The sequence below is a fragment of the Sander lucioperca genome, chromosome 9 (assembly GCF_008315115.2).
Source record: "Sander lucioperca isolate FBNREF2018 chromosome 9, SLUC_FBN_1.2, whole genome shotgun sequence".
Classification (NCBI taxonomy): Eukaryota; Metazoa; Chordata; class Actinopteri; order Perciformes; family Percidae; genus Sander; species Sander lucioperca.
Window position 1 is genome coordinate 29549924 of NC_050181.1, and position 14430 is coordinate 29564353.

Sequence of the window (14430 nt, forward strand, 5' to 3'; positions counted from 1 at the left end):
AGTCAGCTGGAATAAGAAAGTCATTTAGGCAGAACCAAGAACCAAGCTCTGCAGCATGGGTGATAGGTCCTTTTCTTCTGCTGCTCCGAGGCTGTGGAACGCCCTCCCTGACCACCTGAAGGCCCCACAGACTACAGATGACGTATCTTTTTAGAAAAGCTTTTTACTAAATGTATTTTACAGGTTTTCCTTTTTAAGTATTTATTGACCTTGATCTTTTTTGATCTATATTATTTGCTCTGCAGCACTTTGAGATTGCTATAAATGTAAAGTGCAATACAAATAAAATGTATTATTATTATTATTATTATTATTATGCAATGATTTGAGCTAGGTCGTTCAGCATGCTAACATGGTCACAGTATCTATATTAAGGGTCATACAATTTCATTGCAATCCATCCAGCAGCTGCTGTGATATTGGGATTCATCCTCTGGGGACTATTATCCCCAACTTTGACCAGGCCTGTGTCACGAATGCCGCCAGTAATCACGGCCATTCAAGACAATGCATGTTATGGTACGTGTCGATTTTTTTTTACAGAAGGTATCTCCCCGCTTTCCAGCACTACATATGCATATTTGCATGAAGTAGCCTGGATTACTATTGTTATGCAAATGAGGAGTGGGCAACTCAATGCTTCAAAGTCACTGCGACTTGTTTAAGGACAACGCCAGAAAAGAGAAGGCATGGACTTTAATTGTAGGAGTGCTTGGAGTGGAAGGTAGATACTAGCTTAATAAACACATGATTGTTACTTCAAGTACTTGAGTACGTGAGTCGGGCAGAAAGAGCCTCCACTTCTGAGACACTCCCAGGGTGGTTTGGTGCGTGGCGGAGGATGGAACAAAACCGTGGCTTAGCCAGAACGCATCACTTCTGAACCAGCTGGAATTTCGGGGTTAGAGTAGCAGTCAATTTAATAGTTGATGGGATCAGGCTGTTCTCATGAACTATTTGTACATATAGCTATGAAAAGTAATGTACTGTACGTTCGTGTCCTTGGAGAAGTTAAGGGGAAAGCACCTTAACCCTAACCCTAAATTTAACTGTAAAGTCTGCTCAACTTCGTGTCACAAAGAAGTTAATGGGAAAACACAAGACTTTCACCCAGGAATTGTGTTTGTGTCCCAGGAGTATTACATTAGGGGCCCTGTGTTTTAACCCAAACCACAATCTTTTTTCGAATCTTAACTAGGCGTTAAGGTGTCTTAACTTAACTGTCGTCACCGTGTGACGCTCACCTTTTGTCGGCTAAACTTGACTGCAACAGCCTTTGAAAGGACCGGCACCTCATGGTGCTCTGTACCTGGCTCACAGTCACCTTTTCTCAGATAAATTTATCTGTAAAAGACAGCTAAACTTAACTTTCATGTGACCGGTCGTCACTGTAATCTCGTAGGATATCATACGAATTGTTGTGCATCGATTTTTATAATGATACCATACACACCCCTTCATGAAAATGCATTGAGATAATTCAGCCTGTAATAAAGTGGTGGGCCAATTGACCGACCAATCACAATCGTTCTATTAAAAACACATCCCCTTGTCAAGTTTCCACATACATTAGTACAAATTGTAACTGAATTTTCTGATAATCTGTTCACATTCCCATCCACTAATGTTAAAGGAACAACACCGACTTATTGGGACTAGCTTATTCACCGTATCCCCCACAAGTCAATACATACCCTTCTCATCTCTGCGCATGTCGTAGCTCTGTTTGACGCACACACCGATAGCCTAGCTTAGCTCAGATCCTGGAGGTAACCAGCTCCACCTAGCCTACTGCTCCCTATAAGTGACAAAATAACGTCAACATTTTCCTATTTACATGGTGTGATTTGTATATTTAAAGTGTGTACAAATAAGCATATAATCAGTTTAACAGGAGAAGGAGAAGTCATCAGTTGATCACTTATCGGCAATGGTAGATCTGGCTCTTTTAGAAGACCTCTAGTCGCCGGTACAACAGTGCACACGTACGCACACGGGCCACAGTGGAGCGCTCCATCAGATTGATTAAGGGTAGATGGCTCCATCTTGCATCAGCGGGGGGGATAAGTCAGCGTGTTCCTTTAATATTAGTGATCGGGGATATATTCATAAATCATTGCAGACTAAAAGACTGCCAATTAAATCCCGACATTTCTAACAAGTGATGTTTAAGTCACATACTTCATGCACGTGATGATTCATTAGCCGAGTTGGTTTCCAGTGGACTGCTCCACGTGACATTTTGTTATTATTGATACACCATCTTTTTCCATTTCAGTCAAGCATAAAAACGTTTTATTTCAACTTTCAACAATTGCTATCATGTTAAGCAACTGAAAGGGCTTCAATGTATGTGGAGAATGGTACAGAAATCTAAGAAAAAGACATGTTGGACACATTTGTGCATCAACAGGAAAACTCCATTTAAACACAAAGATGCAGAGTGAATGAACCCTTTACCAACATTATTATACAGGAGCAGGTCTCTGGTAGAAGATCATAACTTGACTCATGGAAACCTTTAGAATGAACCCAAACACTATCCAGAGAATGTAGCATGCACCAAATGACAAAGACATAACGTGTTATCATAAGAGTCTCCGAGACCCAAATGTTATAAGCCTAAATATGTGCAAAGGCATTGCATTGGCAGTTTGGTGTGAGCGGCAAGATGAAAAGCAAAAGACACCCCGCCTCTCTAAACTCCTTTATAAGAGCTCAGTGGTACAAACTCTCTTTGCAGTGACACGTTTAAACTCAGAATGAGGAACTTCACCTTGATAACAGCTTTACTTCTCTGCAGCCTCAGTAAGTACTGATGCTTGGTTATTGTCAGCACCAAATCATCTAAGAAATAACTTACCAGTATTTCAACTTTCAAATAAGAACTGAATTATTGTTGTTGTTGCCTTAATACAGTAAGTGCTGCATTATACGCTCAGGGATAACTCTCTTTCTGTCTCTGCTGTTTGTTTCAGGCTGGATCTCTGTCTCAGCTTCTGAGTCTCACACTGTGGAGGTCCAGTCTGGTGGAGACGTCACTCTGATGTGCTCCAACATTTCCAGAGTTATAACTACAACAGAATGGTTCAGAGTGATCAACAGAACTAAGCCCAGCTGTGTCTCCTCTATGAATCCATATGATGGCAAACCTTCCTTCTGTGGTGGATTTCAAAATAGATTTGAGATGAGCTCCAACATCTCTACTGTCTTTCTTAAAATCAAGAGAGTGGATTTATCTGATTCTGGACTGTATTTCTGTGGGTTTTACATAGGCAGACATACAGTCTTTGTCAATGCAACATATCTAAAAGTTCAAGGTAAGATTGTAGATCTCCTTTTCTCATCATATTAACACTGTATCTCACGTATTGTCACAGTCGCATAAAAACGATAAAAACAATAAATCAATACATGTCAAATTATTTCCTTTATACTGTATATGTTTTAAAGATAACAGTTGATCTGATGATAAATACTAAAAGAAAGGTTCTCTTTTTTCGCTGTGCAAGTAACCACAGAGCCAGTCATTTCAATCTCAACCATCTCTTTTAAAAACAGACTGTCAGTCTACCATTAACCTAGAGGAGTCTGATGGAATGGCACACCTCATGAGTGTGATCCTGGGTGCTCTGACTGTTTTCCTCACTATAGTCGTCATTGTTCTGGCTGTCAAAATCAGGAAACTTCAGACAGGTACAGTTGATCTATAATTTGATGCACATGATGGATAAATCCAAAGCAACGTATATGGACAGTAATGACAAATTAGTTAAACTTTTGTGTTTTTTCCATTTAGCTGTGAATGAAGAACTGCAGCCAGAAAGAAACAAGGTGAACCCAGCATTAACTTATATAAACTGTGTTATGGTTTTAAAGATGCTAAACCAGAAGATATCTTGTCATGAGAGAGAACATAAAGCCTTCCTGCCAGTTAGAAAATGGTAATTTTAAAACAAAATAGAACCACTGTAGGGTGAGGCCATTTTAGTTTGTCATATAATGTGGCCTACAGTATGTCCTAATGTAGTTTGAACAACCTCGGCATATTCATTTAACTGAGTTTTTCTTAGTTTTAATTTAAATGTGCAACACAACTGGGATTCTACTCCTAAGCATGTTTGTTCTTAGCTAAGCTGTGGTTAACACTCATTTTAGTTTAAACGATTCCTTTGTGAAACTACAAAGACATTTTATGGATTTTTGACTAACTCAGCTACAGAGTGTGTGTGATTCAGTGTGTGACTCTGAATACTCTGATTTAAAGGATCTGGGCTCAGATGAACTGAACTACGCAGCTCTAAATTTCCAGGCAAAACCCAAAAGAGGCCGCAGGCCTGCATCAGAGAGAGAGCTGGAGACACATGTTGTGTATGCTGCCACCAGATAGACTCAGGAAACATCTGGAACTGCAGCTCAGACTGGAACTGATGCTTCATTATGTTAAAGGGGTGATAGAATGCAAAATCGATTTTACCTTGTCATAGTTGAATAATGACAGTTTAGTGGGTAACTAGGACAAACATAGAACCTCAAAATCCCATTGACACCTCTTTCCTCTGCAAATCTCACAATTTGAAACTGCCTCTGAAAACGGGCAAATCTCAATGAGCCGCCTAGTTGACGTCAACTAGGCAGCTCCTCCTCATTTGGCTCTAGTCTCTATCTTTGTCACGCCCAAACATTTATATAGGCTACACCACTGATCTGAGATCCGGTAGTCTTCTGAATAGGTCGCGCAGATCTCAGAAATTGTATACATTGTTCATCTGCTATTTTATCACTAAATTCACTTCTGAGACTTTTTTATGAGAGAAATCAACTATGTAGAGGTCAAATATGGACCGTTTTACGAAAATTGATGGCTAATTGCAAATTTTGTCCGACTGTGTGTCGGAGTTCAGCGGCCGGTGCTGCCTGGGTTGCTGCCTCGCTGCCTGGCCTGTCCTCCTTCACAGACCCCGGCCTGCTGTGAGGGAGATGGAGCTCCGTCACGGCTGGCAGCCCACAGCACTCCATACCCGTGCAAAGTCACCATTTTTTGGGTTAATGGACTACCAAACGCTGCTGCCCTGACAGAGCTCCAGGGCCTGCAGCTCCCCTCTTCCTGCTAAATGGCCGGTGTGTGGGAGGAGTCTACTGCCAAAAAATGAATTTAGAATAAGTCTGTATTTGCTGTTTGTTGCTTTCTGTCTCTCTCTTGGTCAAATTGTCCATCTTTCTTATTTTGTCTGAGAGGAAAAAGTGCATGCTTAATGTGTGATGGAGGAAGAGGCAGAAAGGACACTGATGGCTGCCAGACTTATTTACAGGGCGAGTGAAATGGTGTGATGGTGTGTGGAGGGAGGAGGGAGTAATAAACATCACTTGTTTGACAGGAAGAGACAGCACAGTGTGGTCTGAGAACAACTGAGGTAAAGATCATGAGGTGTCTGAAGTCAATGCTCTGTGGAAAGTATAAAAAGAAAGCAGTGAAACTAGTCTACTTGTTTATGAAAAGAATTAAACTAGCTGTACAATTGCTAAAATCACTCATCCCTTTAAATAAACTCCCTTAACTACTTTATGTCATCATTTGCATTCAAAACTGTACAGAGAGGCCTAATACAACGGCTTCATTTTTTATTTTGTAGGCAAGTACAGTGGAATAAGTAAGTAAGTGGAAGTCTTTCCGAGCTAGGTACGTTAGCATGCTAACATGGTCACAGTATCAGTGTTAGTCAATGCATATCTGTACAAGATGTCATGACAATAGTTGTTGAGATATTTCAGTCTAGACCCAAGAGGTGGACTGATTGACCGGCTGACTGGCCTTGCCATCACTCAGGTCATGTCACCAGAGGACTATACTACGAATCAAGATCAACATGTCCTGGATTTCTTTCAGTTACCCAGCTTCACCAAACCTAGCAACCGCGGTCCCGCATAAGCTTTGTCACGATGGTGGTTAACAACTAGTTCAATCAACCCAGGATTTCCCAATGCAGCGGCGCGTGCGTTCACATAAAAGAGGCGGTGTTTGCACAGCACGACCAATCGGAAACATCTACAGAGCCGCATATTTTACATACGAAGAGCAAACTATAATTCTACATAAATATGAAGAACACAGACATGGCTTTACAGGCAAAACGTAATACAGTCGCTGCGTCCTAAAACAGGATGGAAAGCTGGCAAAAAAATAGCTGACGCTGTAAATGCATAAATCACAACGCTTATCAATATCACTTCTCCATCAGTCAGGCACAAGATCTGACCATGATTACACTTGTGCTTTCTATAAACTGTCGTTGCTTTAGCCTATTTTTTCAGTTGCAACCTGGCAGTGGTAAGCAATCGTGAGAGCAAATAAAAAAATATAAAAACATAATTCACACCGATGTGCGCTTTGGCAACACACGGCTCAAGAAGCTGACAAATAGCCTCGTAATTCCCTCCGCTCAAAATCTATATCTTTCATAAAAACACCCCTCAGGGAATGTTAACGGGGTTGTCGATCTCTAAATGTTTTAACTTTTATGAGCGCACCTCTCTCTCTCCGTGCACCAAGCTCCACCTGATCTTCTAAGAACGATGACGCCGTTATCAATCGAGTATTGATTGGTCAGTAAGCGTTAACAACTGATCCACCGTCGTGATACACAAAATCCTGGGTTGAACCTGAAGTTACCTTGTTAACGCCAAATCTGGCTTCATAGTACAGACCTCTGGACAGATTTCAGCATCAACAGGAAAACTCCATAGTGTTGGGTTTTGAATCTTTGAAACAAAGATGCAGAGTGAATAAACCCTTTAAAGGGCCCATATTATGAAAAATAAATCACTTTTTCTGGGATTTGGGGTGTTATTTGTGTCTCTGGTGCTTCCACACACATACAAACTTGAAAAAAAAAAAGTGAGATGCCTCACTCTGTATCTAAAACAGAGAGCTCAACACACAGGGTGAAAAGAGGAGCTGCAGCAATGTGCAGTACAACAAAAATATGGTGTTTTTTGAAAATTAAACCACATAAACCTATTTCAATCAGGAGAGACTTCGTTGCAGATATGCAAATATTTATTGTACGAAAACGTAATATGACATGTACAGTCTTTGGAGATTAGACTCCATCATTAAAAAATGATAATATTTAGGGGGTTAAAAGCCAAAAGCTGATCCCCCCATGGAGTCTAGACACTGATGGCGGTGTGAGGAACCCGAATGTCGAACCGATGAGCCGATGCCGTCTGGTCGGAGGAGGAACCGGGAGCCGTGCGGGATAAAGGCCGGAGGAGCAAGGGGAGGAGAAGGGCTGTTCTTAGCCTGAAATGACAACTGAGCAGCAGAGAGAGACAGGTTTAAAACAGAGGTGGCGTGCTGTGATTGGCTTGAGAATTTCAGGGCCTCTTCTGATTGGTTAGCTAAAGTGGGCGATTCTAACATATGTTCGGTTTAGGAGAGAGTCTTCCTGTCAGAATTTTCGCTGAGCTCCATTTCAATCAGGAGAGACTTCGTTGCAGATAGGCAAATATTTATTGTACGAAAACGTAATATGACATGTACAGTCTTTGGAGATTAGACTCCATCATTAAAAAATGATAATATTTAGGGGGTTAGAGGCCAAATGCTGATCCCCCAAAACGTGACAAGGACTGATGAAAGGAACGTACTTACCTATTTTGGCCGCAATAAAACTGATTGAATCAGCTGAAGTGTAAGTGCTTTGTAGAGAATCAGTGTATAATTTGCTGGGTAAGATGAAGCGCTGCTTTGCAGGAAAAGGCTTTGTGGTACTGAAAAAACACATCCCTCCCATATTTGAGATTTAGATCTCCAATCATAGCTAAATAAGAGTCCAATTCCTGCCTCCTATCCAGGTAAACTGAGCATAAAACGTTGCGGTAGATGCCAAAAGCTACCAAAAACTGCCCAATGGTGAGTGATCTGCTGAGCCTGGGGTCCGATGATTTAAAGAGCGCAGAAAACCCGTCCCCGGAAACGAGGGACTTATCGCACTCGGGAGAAGGCAATATGAGGCTAATCAGATTGATATCTTTGCCCTGCAAAATTTTGGATCGCACCCGGGCCGATATATTAGAAGAAGCAGGAATGTAAGGCCTACCTACAAATGGAGCCGGGGCTGCGCTGGCCAGGGAATGAGCTGCGTCAGCACAAGCAGACGGGGCCGGCCGTGAAACGCCGCCCGGCTGGGACATGAGCGCCATCGCATTGCTGACGGTCGCCGAGGAACCGGTAGCAGAAACGCCTTCAATGGCTTGCAGCCTAGTGTCCAGAGACCTCATCGAGCTAGCCAGGGACTGAAGGGAAGCAAGAATGAGGCCTGAATCCGAAGAAGTGCCCGGAGCTGCAGCGCCGCTCGTACGGCCGAGAGAGCCGCCGCCTCTCTTTCTCAGCTGGGGGGCGGGAGGGGGATCAGTCTTCCTCGACCGCTTCCTCCCGCGGGCAGGCGCAGCGTCTGGGTGTGAAACGGCCGGCGAAGTACCACCTGCCAGGGCAGCCAGTTCGCGGAGCTCTGACGAAGGCAGGTCGGGAGCCGGTACGATGCCGTGAAGCTGAAGCTGCAGAAGGGCCGACTCCGTCTCATCTGGGCGAACATCATGCTGTGATGCCAGGCGAGAGCTACGTCTGAGGGAGACCGAAAACGGCATCGCCGCCGCGAAAGCAGGATCCGGACCCGCCAAACAGGGAGATCCAGAGCCATGTAACTGTACGACGGTGAACAGCGTTTGTTGTTCTTAGCCTGAAATGACAACTGGGCAGCAGAGAGAGACAGGTTTAAAACAGAGGTGGCGAGCTGTGATTGGCTTGAGAATTTCAGGGCCTCTTCTGATTGGTTAGCTAAAGTGGGTGATTCTAACATCTGTTCGGTTTAGGAGAGAGAGAAACATGATTAGTTAGAAGTCTTCTGTCAGAATTTTCGCTGAGCTCCATTCTGGTACAACCTCTAAATACAATTATGAACCTGAAAATGAGCATAATATGGGCACTTTAACAACATTATATGGGAGCCGGTCCTTGGTAGAAGATCTTGTCATATTTCATGTCATACCAGACTGCTGGGGATTAGGTAAGAGTGCTTTAACGTGTATGACATAAGATCCAAGAACCAAACGTTTTGGAGCTTAAATATGTGCAAAAGCATTGAATTGGCCGGTCGCTGTGTGGAAAAAAAAGACACTCCGCCTCTCTACACTCCTTTATAAGAGCTCAGCGGTACAAACTACCTTTGCAGTAAAACGTTGAACACACAATGAGGAGCTTCACCCTGATAACAGCTTTACTTCTCTGCAGCCTCAGTAAGTACTGATACTTGGTTATTCTCAGCACAAAATCATCTAACAAATAACCCACCAGAATTTCAACTTTCAAATAAGAACTGAGTTATTGTTGTCGTTGCATTAATACAGTAAGTGCTGCATTATACACTCAGGGATAACTCTCTTTCTGTCTCTGCTGTTTGTTTCAGGCTGGATCTCTGTCTCAGCTTCTGAGTCTCACACTGTGGAGGTCCAGTCTGGTGGAGACGTCACTCTGATGTGCTCCAACATTTCCACTGTTCCAACTCAGACAGAATGGTTCAGAGTGATCAACAGAACCAAGCCCAGCTGTGTCTTCTCTATGTACGGGTCTGATAGCAAACCTTCCTTCTGTGATGGATTTCAAAATGGATTTGAGATGAGCTCCAACATCTCTACTGTCTTTCTTAAAATCAAGAGAGTGGATTTATCTGACTCTGGACTGTATTTCTGTGGATTTTACATAGAAGGACATACAGTCATCACCAGTGCAACACATTTAAAAGTTCATGGTAAGATTCTAGTTAAGCCTCAGACATTTCTTTCCAACATATTTACAGAATCTCACATTTATTGTCACAGTAGTATGAAAATAGCATGAAGAAAAAACATTAAATCAATATGTGTCACATTTCGTCATTTTGTTTTTTTAAAGCTACCGGTGAATCTGATTTTGGAGTGGATTTAAAGACTGAAAGTAAGGTTCTCCTTTTTCACTTTACAAGTTACCACAGAGCCAGTCATTTCAATCTCAACTATCTCTTTTAAAAACAGATTCTAATTCTGTCTTTTGTCTTGTAGAGGAGTCTGATGGAATGACAAACGTCATGATTGTGATCCTGGGTGTTCTGACTGTTTTCTTCATGATAGCTGTCATTGTTCTGTCTGTTAAAAACAGGAAACTTCAGAAAGGTACAGACGTATCACTTGTTGCACATTCAGTTGTATTACGTTTTAACAGACAAATCCACTGCTAAGTATTTGGTCAGTTAACTAATCAGACGTATGTTTTGTCACATAGCTGCTAAAGAAGAACTGCATCCTGAAAGAAACAAGGTGAAGTATTACAGTAGTTAACAATATATGTTTAACTTTGGTTTAAATTATTAACCCGGGCCAGTACAGATTCTACACTGCCTTCTGAAAAAAGTAGTTCCAGTGTGTGAGATATGTGATACTAAATACTTTATTGATCTACAGAATGTGGACTCTGATGATCTGAACTCTGCAGCTCTGAGGTTCCTTCCAAACACAACAAGGATCAGGAGGTCTGCATCAGAGAGAGAAGTGGAGACTCAGGTTCTTTATAGCGCCAGCAGATAGACACAAGCAGCTATAGGACTACAACTCTCAGTGGAACTGATGCTCTATATTCATCTGCTGCAAGAGTCAATGGCAACAATCTTTTATTAAATAAAGTTCCTATACTCATAGTCAGTTTGCATTTCCTTCCTTGTGTTTCTCTCTGTCTCTCTCTCAGCAAAAAGTCTCTGTCTCTCTCATTGTGTCTGCCTCAGATCTTTATCTGAGAGGAACAAAAACATATCTGATGTTTGATGAGGAGGAGCCACAAAGACACCGATGATGATGAAGTCAAACTTAGTCATATGGAGAGGGGGGAAGGGCATCTCTTCACAGGAAGAGACAGCACAGAGTGGTCTGAGCACAACTGACATCAAAGTGAGAAGGCCAGGCTAGCAAAGTATAAAAAGAAACAAAAATATGTCAGCTTCTGTATTTGTACAGACTGGAAGTATAGTAAATAAATATATAAATATATAACTAGCGATAGAATGAACGAGCGCCCTGCAGTGACAAACATGTTCTGTATGAGTTCCATCACAGGAAGTCTTCAGCCATGACCACAAACACCAAATGTCTCGCTCTTTTCAATAACCAAGAATAATGCTGCTTTAAAAACCTGTCATCACACCCCTGGTGCCTAGTTTCACTGTCTTCGAAACCATTTTATACAGTTTACTGTTAACCTTATTTTAGAGTAACACCTGGATTCTATGCCAACATGTTGTGTATTCTGCATTAGACTTTAGCTTAAAGGATCCTTACTGATCCCTTCTTTGTATTTGTATAAATACCCAGTGTATTAATCATAGGGCATTAAGATCACTTTTTTTAATCTAATTTTGTGGCAAGATATGAAGTATCATTAAGTTAATATTAAAGTAAATATATTATTCTTCCAACTGTTTGGATTCAATTCTCACATACGTCTTTCTCTCAGTCTCTGTCTTTTTTGTGTGTGTGTCCGTGATCATAATCTGAAGATGAAAATAAAACATATAAGGTTTGGTGGAGGAGGAGCCAGTGAAGGAAACTGATCTCTGTCAAATGTCCTTATAGGGAGAGTCTGCAGGGAGGTACACTGTATTGTTTCTTTATCTGGATGTACTGACTTTTGATTTTAAATTCTAAATTATTTTAATTGGCTCTATTGTACAGTATGCTGACATATTGAATGTGTATATGAGAAATACAAAGGGGTAGCTTCCTGACTTGGCTGTGTTTGCATGCACATACAGTATGGGCAACAACAAGTATTGTGCCCCCACCTCGTTATTTTCCACTGTGGTTTTAACACTTTGTGTATCGGCTAAAGTGAAAGCCACAGGAAGACTGGCCTTCAGCTCTCTGCAATAAAACCACAAGCATTAAAAGATGCACTACTTTTCACACAAAAGCTGTCCAATTTCCTCACACTCATTTCACTCTTTTACCTTCATACATCTGCACCTGAAAATATGCCTCGTGCAGCCTCATACTTGCACAGCCAGATGACAGTGTCATTAAACAGAGAGCTAGGAGCAGGGGCGGATTGGCCATCGGGAATACTGGGAACAATCCCGGACGGCCGGTCCATTTCAGGCCGAACCGGCCGGTGGTCAATAAGTTTCTTTATTATTTTTTTTTTTTTTCTTTCATACGCGACCGGCCTGGCCAGCCGTTCAGCTGCAGCGGAGCGCTGTGTGTGTGTGTGTGTGTGTGTGTGTGTGTGTGTGTTTCAGACTGGGCCAAACCAATACTTTCAATCTTGAGGGGGGATACGAGCGGCCCCTCCTAATTTGGACTGATCCTCGTTTTTCCTGACATCCGATTGGCTCAAACTTAAGGCGCCGAAAAAAGAGTTTACTTTCAGTCAGGTTTGGATTTGTATGAATGCAACAGAGACGAACGATAAAAAATGGTGAAAAGAAGGAAAGAGAAAGAAATGGGTGGGGCCGAAAAAATAATAATGAAAAAGAAAAAAAATGTTGGCACAAGAGGCAGCTAAATGCGCCAAATTAACAGACCTTTTCCATAAAAAGGGTGCTGTGGCAGGAGGTAACGTTACAGATGAGGAAGGAGGACCCAGCAGCATGGACAGGACAGGTGCACGATTAGTGATGTGTTTATTATACACTGAAATTATTTATATTTGCATTTAAATATAGGCATATATATTATATAAGGGATAATGTAGAGCGAGGCGGTTTGCTATAAAAACGATTGTATTAGAATTAAAATAACTGCAAAAAATCCTTCTGCTCGTGCACGAAGGGCACTCGCGTAAAAGGCCTCTCCATCTTAAAGTCCCGGGCTGAATTTCAGTCCCAGTACGGCCCTGGCTAGGAGCCTCCCACTGGTATGTGGACAACATACTCATACACACTATATTTGGTGATTCCCAAACAGCTGAGTCATTAAAGAATCAAACTCACTGGATGGTTGGGTGGGTGCTGTGAGCGACAGTGGTTTCTTCCTGGTAGATATGTAAATGAGACCACTGTTTTAATCAGTTATAAATGACTACAGTACAGATTCTGGCCAGCAGTGGCAGCATTGAGCACAGAGCTGCTGAGCAGCACTCCAGCTGGTGAAGGAGGAAGAAATCCACTCCCATCTTGGAGTTTGTGAAGACTTTAATGGCAGAAACCTCTGTCACCAGAGACTTTACAGCCACTTAATTTCATTTCTTTATGCTAGTCCTCAGGGCCACTTCTAATGTCATGTCATGGTGAAACAATGTCTGGAGTGTTACTATCTCCCTTGTCACCAGAACCAATGTGATTTTGTGATAATGTTCCAGTATTTATGTAAAATGTACATCTTTCAGTTAATTATGACTTCCTATTGTTTCTTTATTGTTCCTTTCAAAATCTTCCTGTCACTTTGCCCATTGGACACAGATGACTGTGACAGAGTGGAGCAGTGAGTGAGGTACACATCACTTGTTTGACAGGAAGAGACAGCAGTGGTGTCTGAGGACACTTTTAAAGTTGATAATGTGTCTAAAAATATAAATCAACCACTGGCCTAGATTCTGTCATGTAGAGAAAAAAAGACAATCTGCGGCTAGATGTTTTGGAAAGACGCTAACCAGCAGGCAACGAATAGCAACAGTAAAGTCTCAACCACAGGAAGACTAGTGATCACACATAACCACACACATCAAAAGACTAGCAGTTTTTATAAGATCAAGAATGACGTTGCCTAATGAGTATCCAGTATTTATCAACCCCTTCTGACACTGTTTCAACATCAATATCTGATTTCAGACTAGTGGAAAGCTCCAAACTCACACGTGCACAACCAGATATGAGAGCATTTACTGTGTGCATCTTAAAAGAAGAAAGAAGTCAATGAAGCTGCATTTTGGCAATCTGAGAGCTACACAATGAATGAATCGGGGCCTGCCCACTGAGTCACCTGTGCAAGTCCTAACACACACACACACACACACACACACACACACACACACACACACACAGAGGGTTGTGGGTGGTGGTGACAAACTCAACCAATCACATGTTTAGAGTACAGTCTAGCTCTTATTGGCTCCCCTCTGCTGCTCTTTTACCCACAATAGCTTCCTTCAAGCAGCAATTCTGGGGCTTCTTTTTCCTGTTGCTCCGCCAGCTTGGTCCGTGTCTCTAGGTATCCCAGCATGCTTTGTGCAGCGAAATATTTGCTTCCCATAAACAATGAATGATGGTACGCGTCACAGATTGACCGCTGCAGTTGTATGCTGGTATATACGGTGGCCGACAGGGGCAAACACACTGCAACTTAATGAAACACACGCAAATAGACAAAACACAAGCAAATTAAGAAAACATCTTCATTAATTTGACAACA

General features: G+C 42.1%; 1 protein-coding gene across 1 annotated transcript in view; it reads left to right on the forward strand.

Annotated features, from left to right (window-relative positions):
- The window catches only part of LOC116064080, a 272833-nt gene that overhangs the window by 29705 nt on the left and 228698 nt on the right, over positions 1-14430 (forward strand). The gene's annotated exons all lie outside the window — the stretch shown is intronic.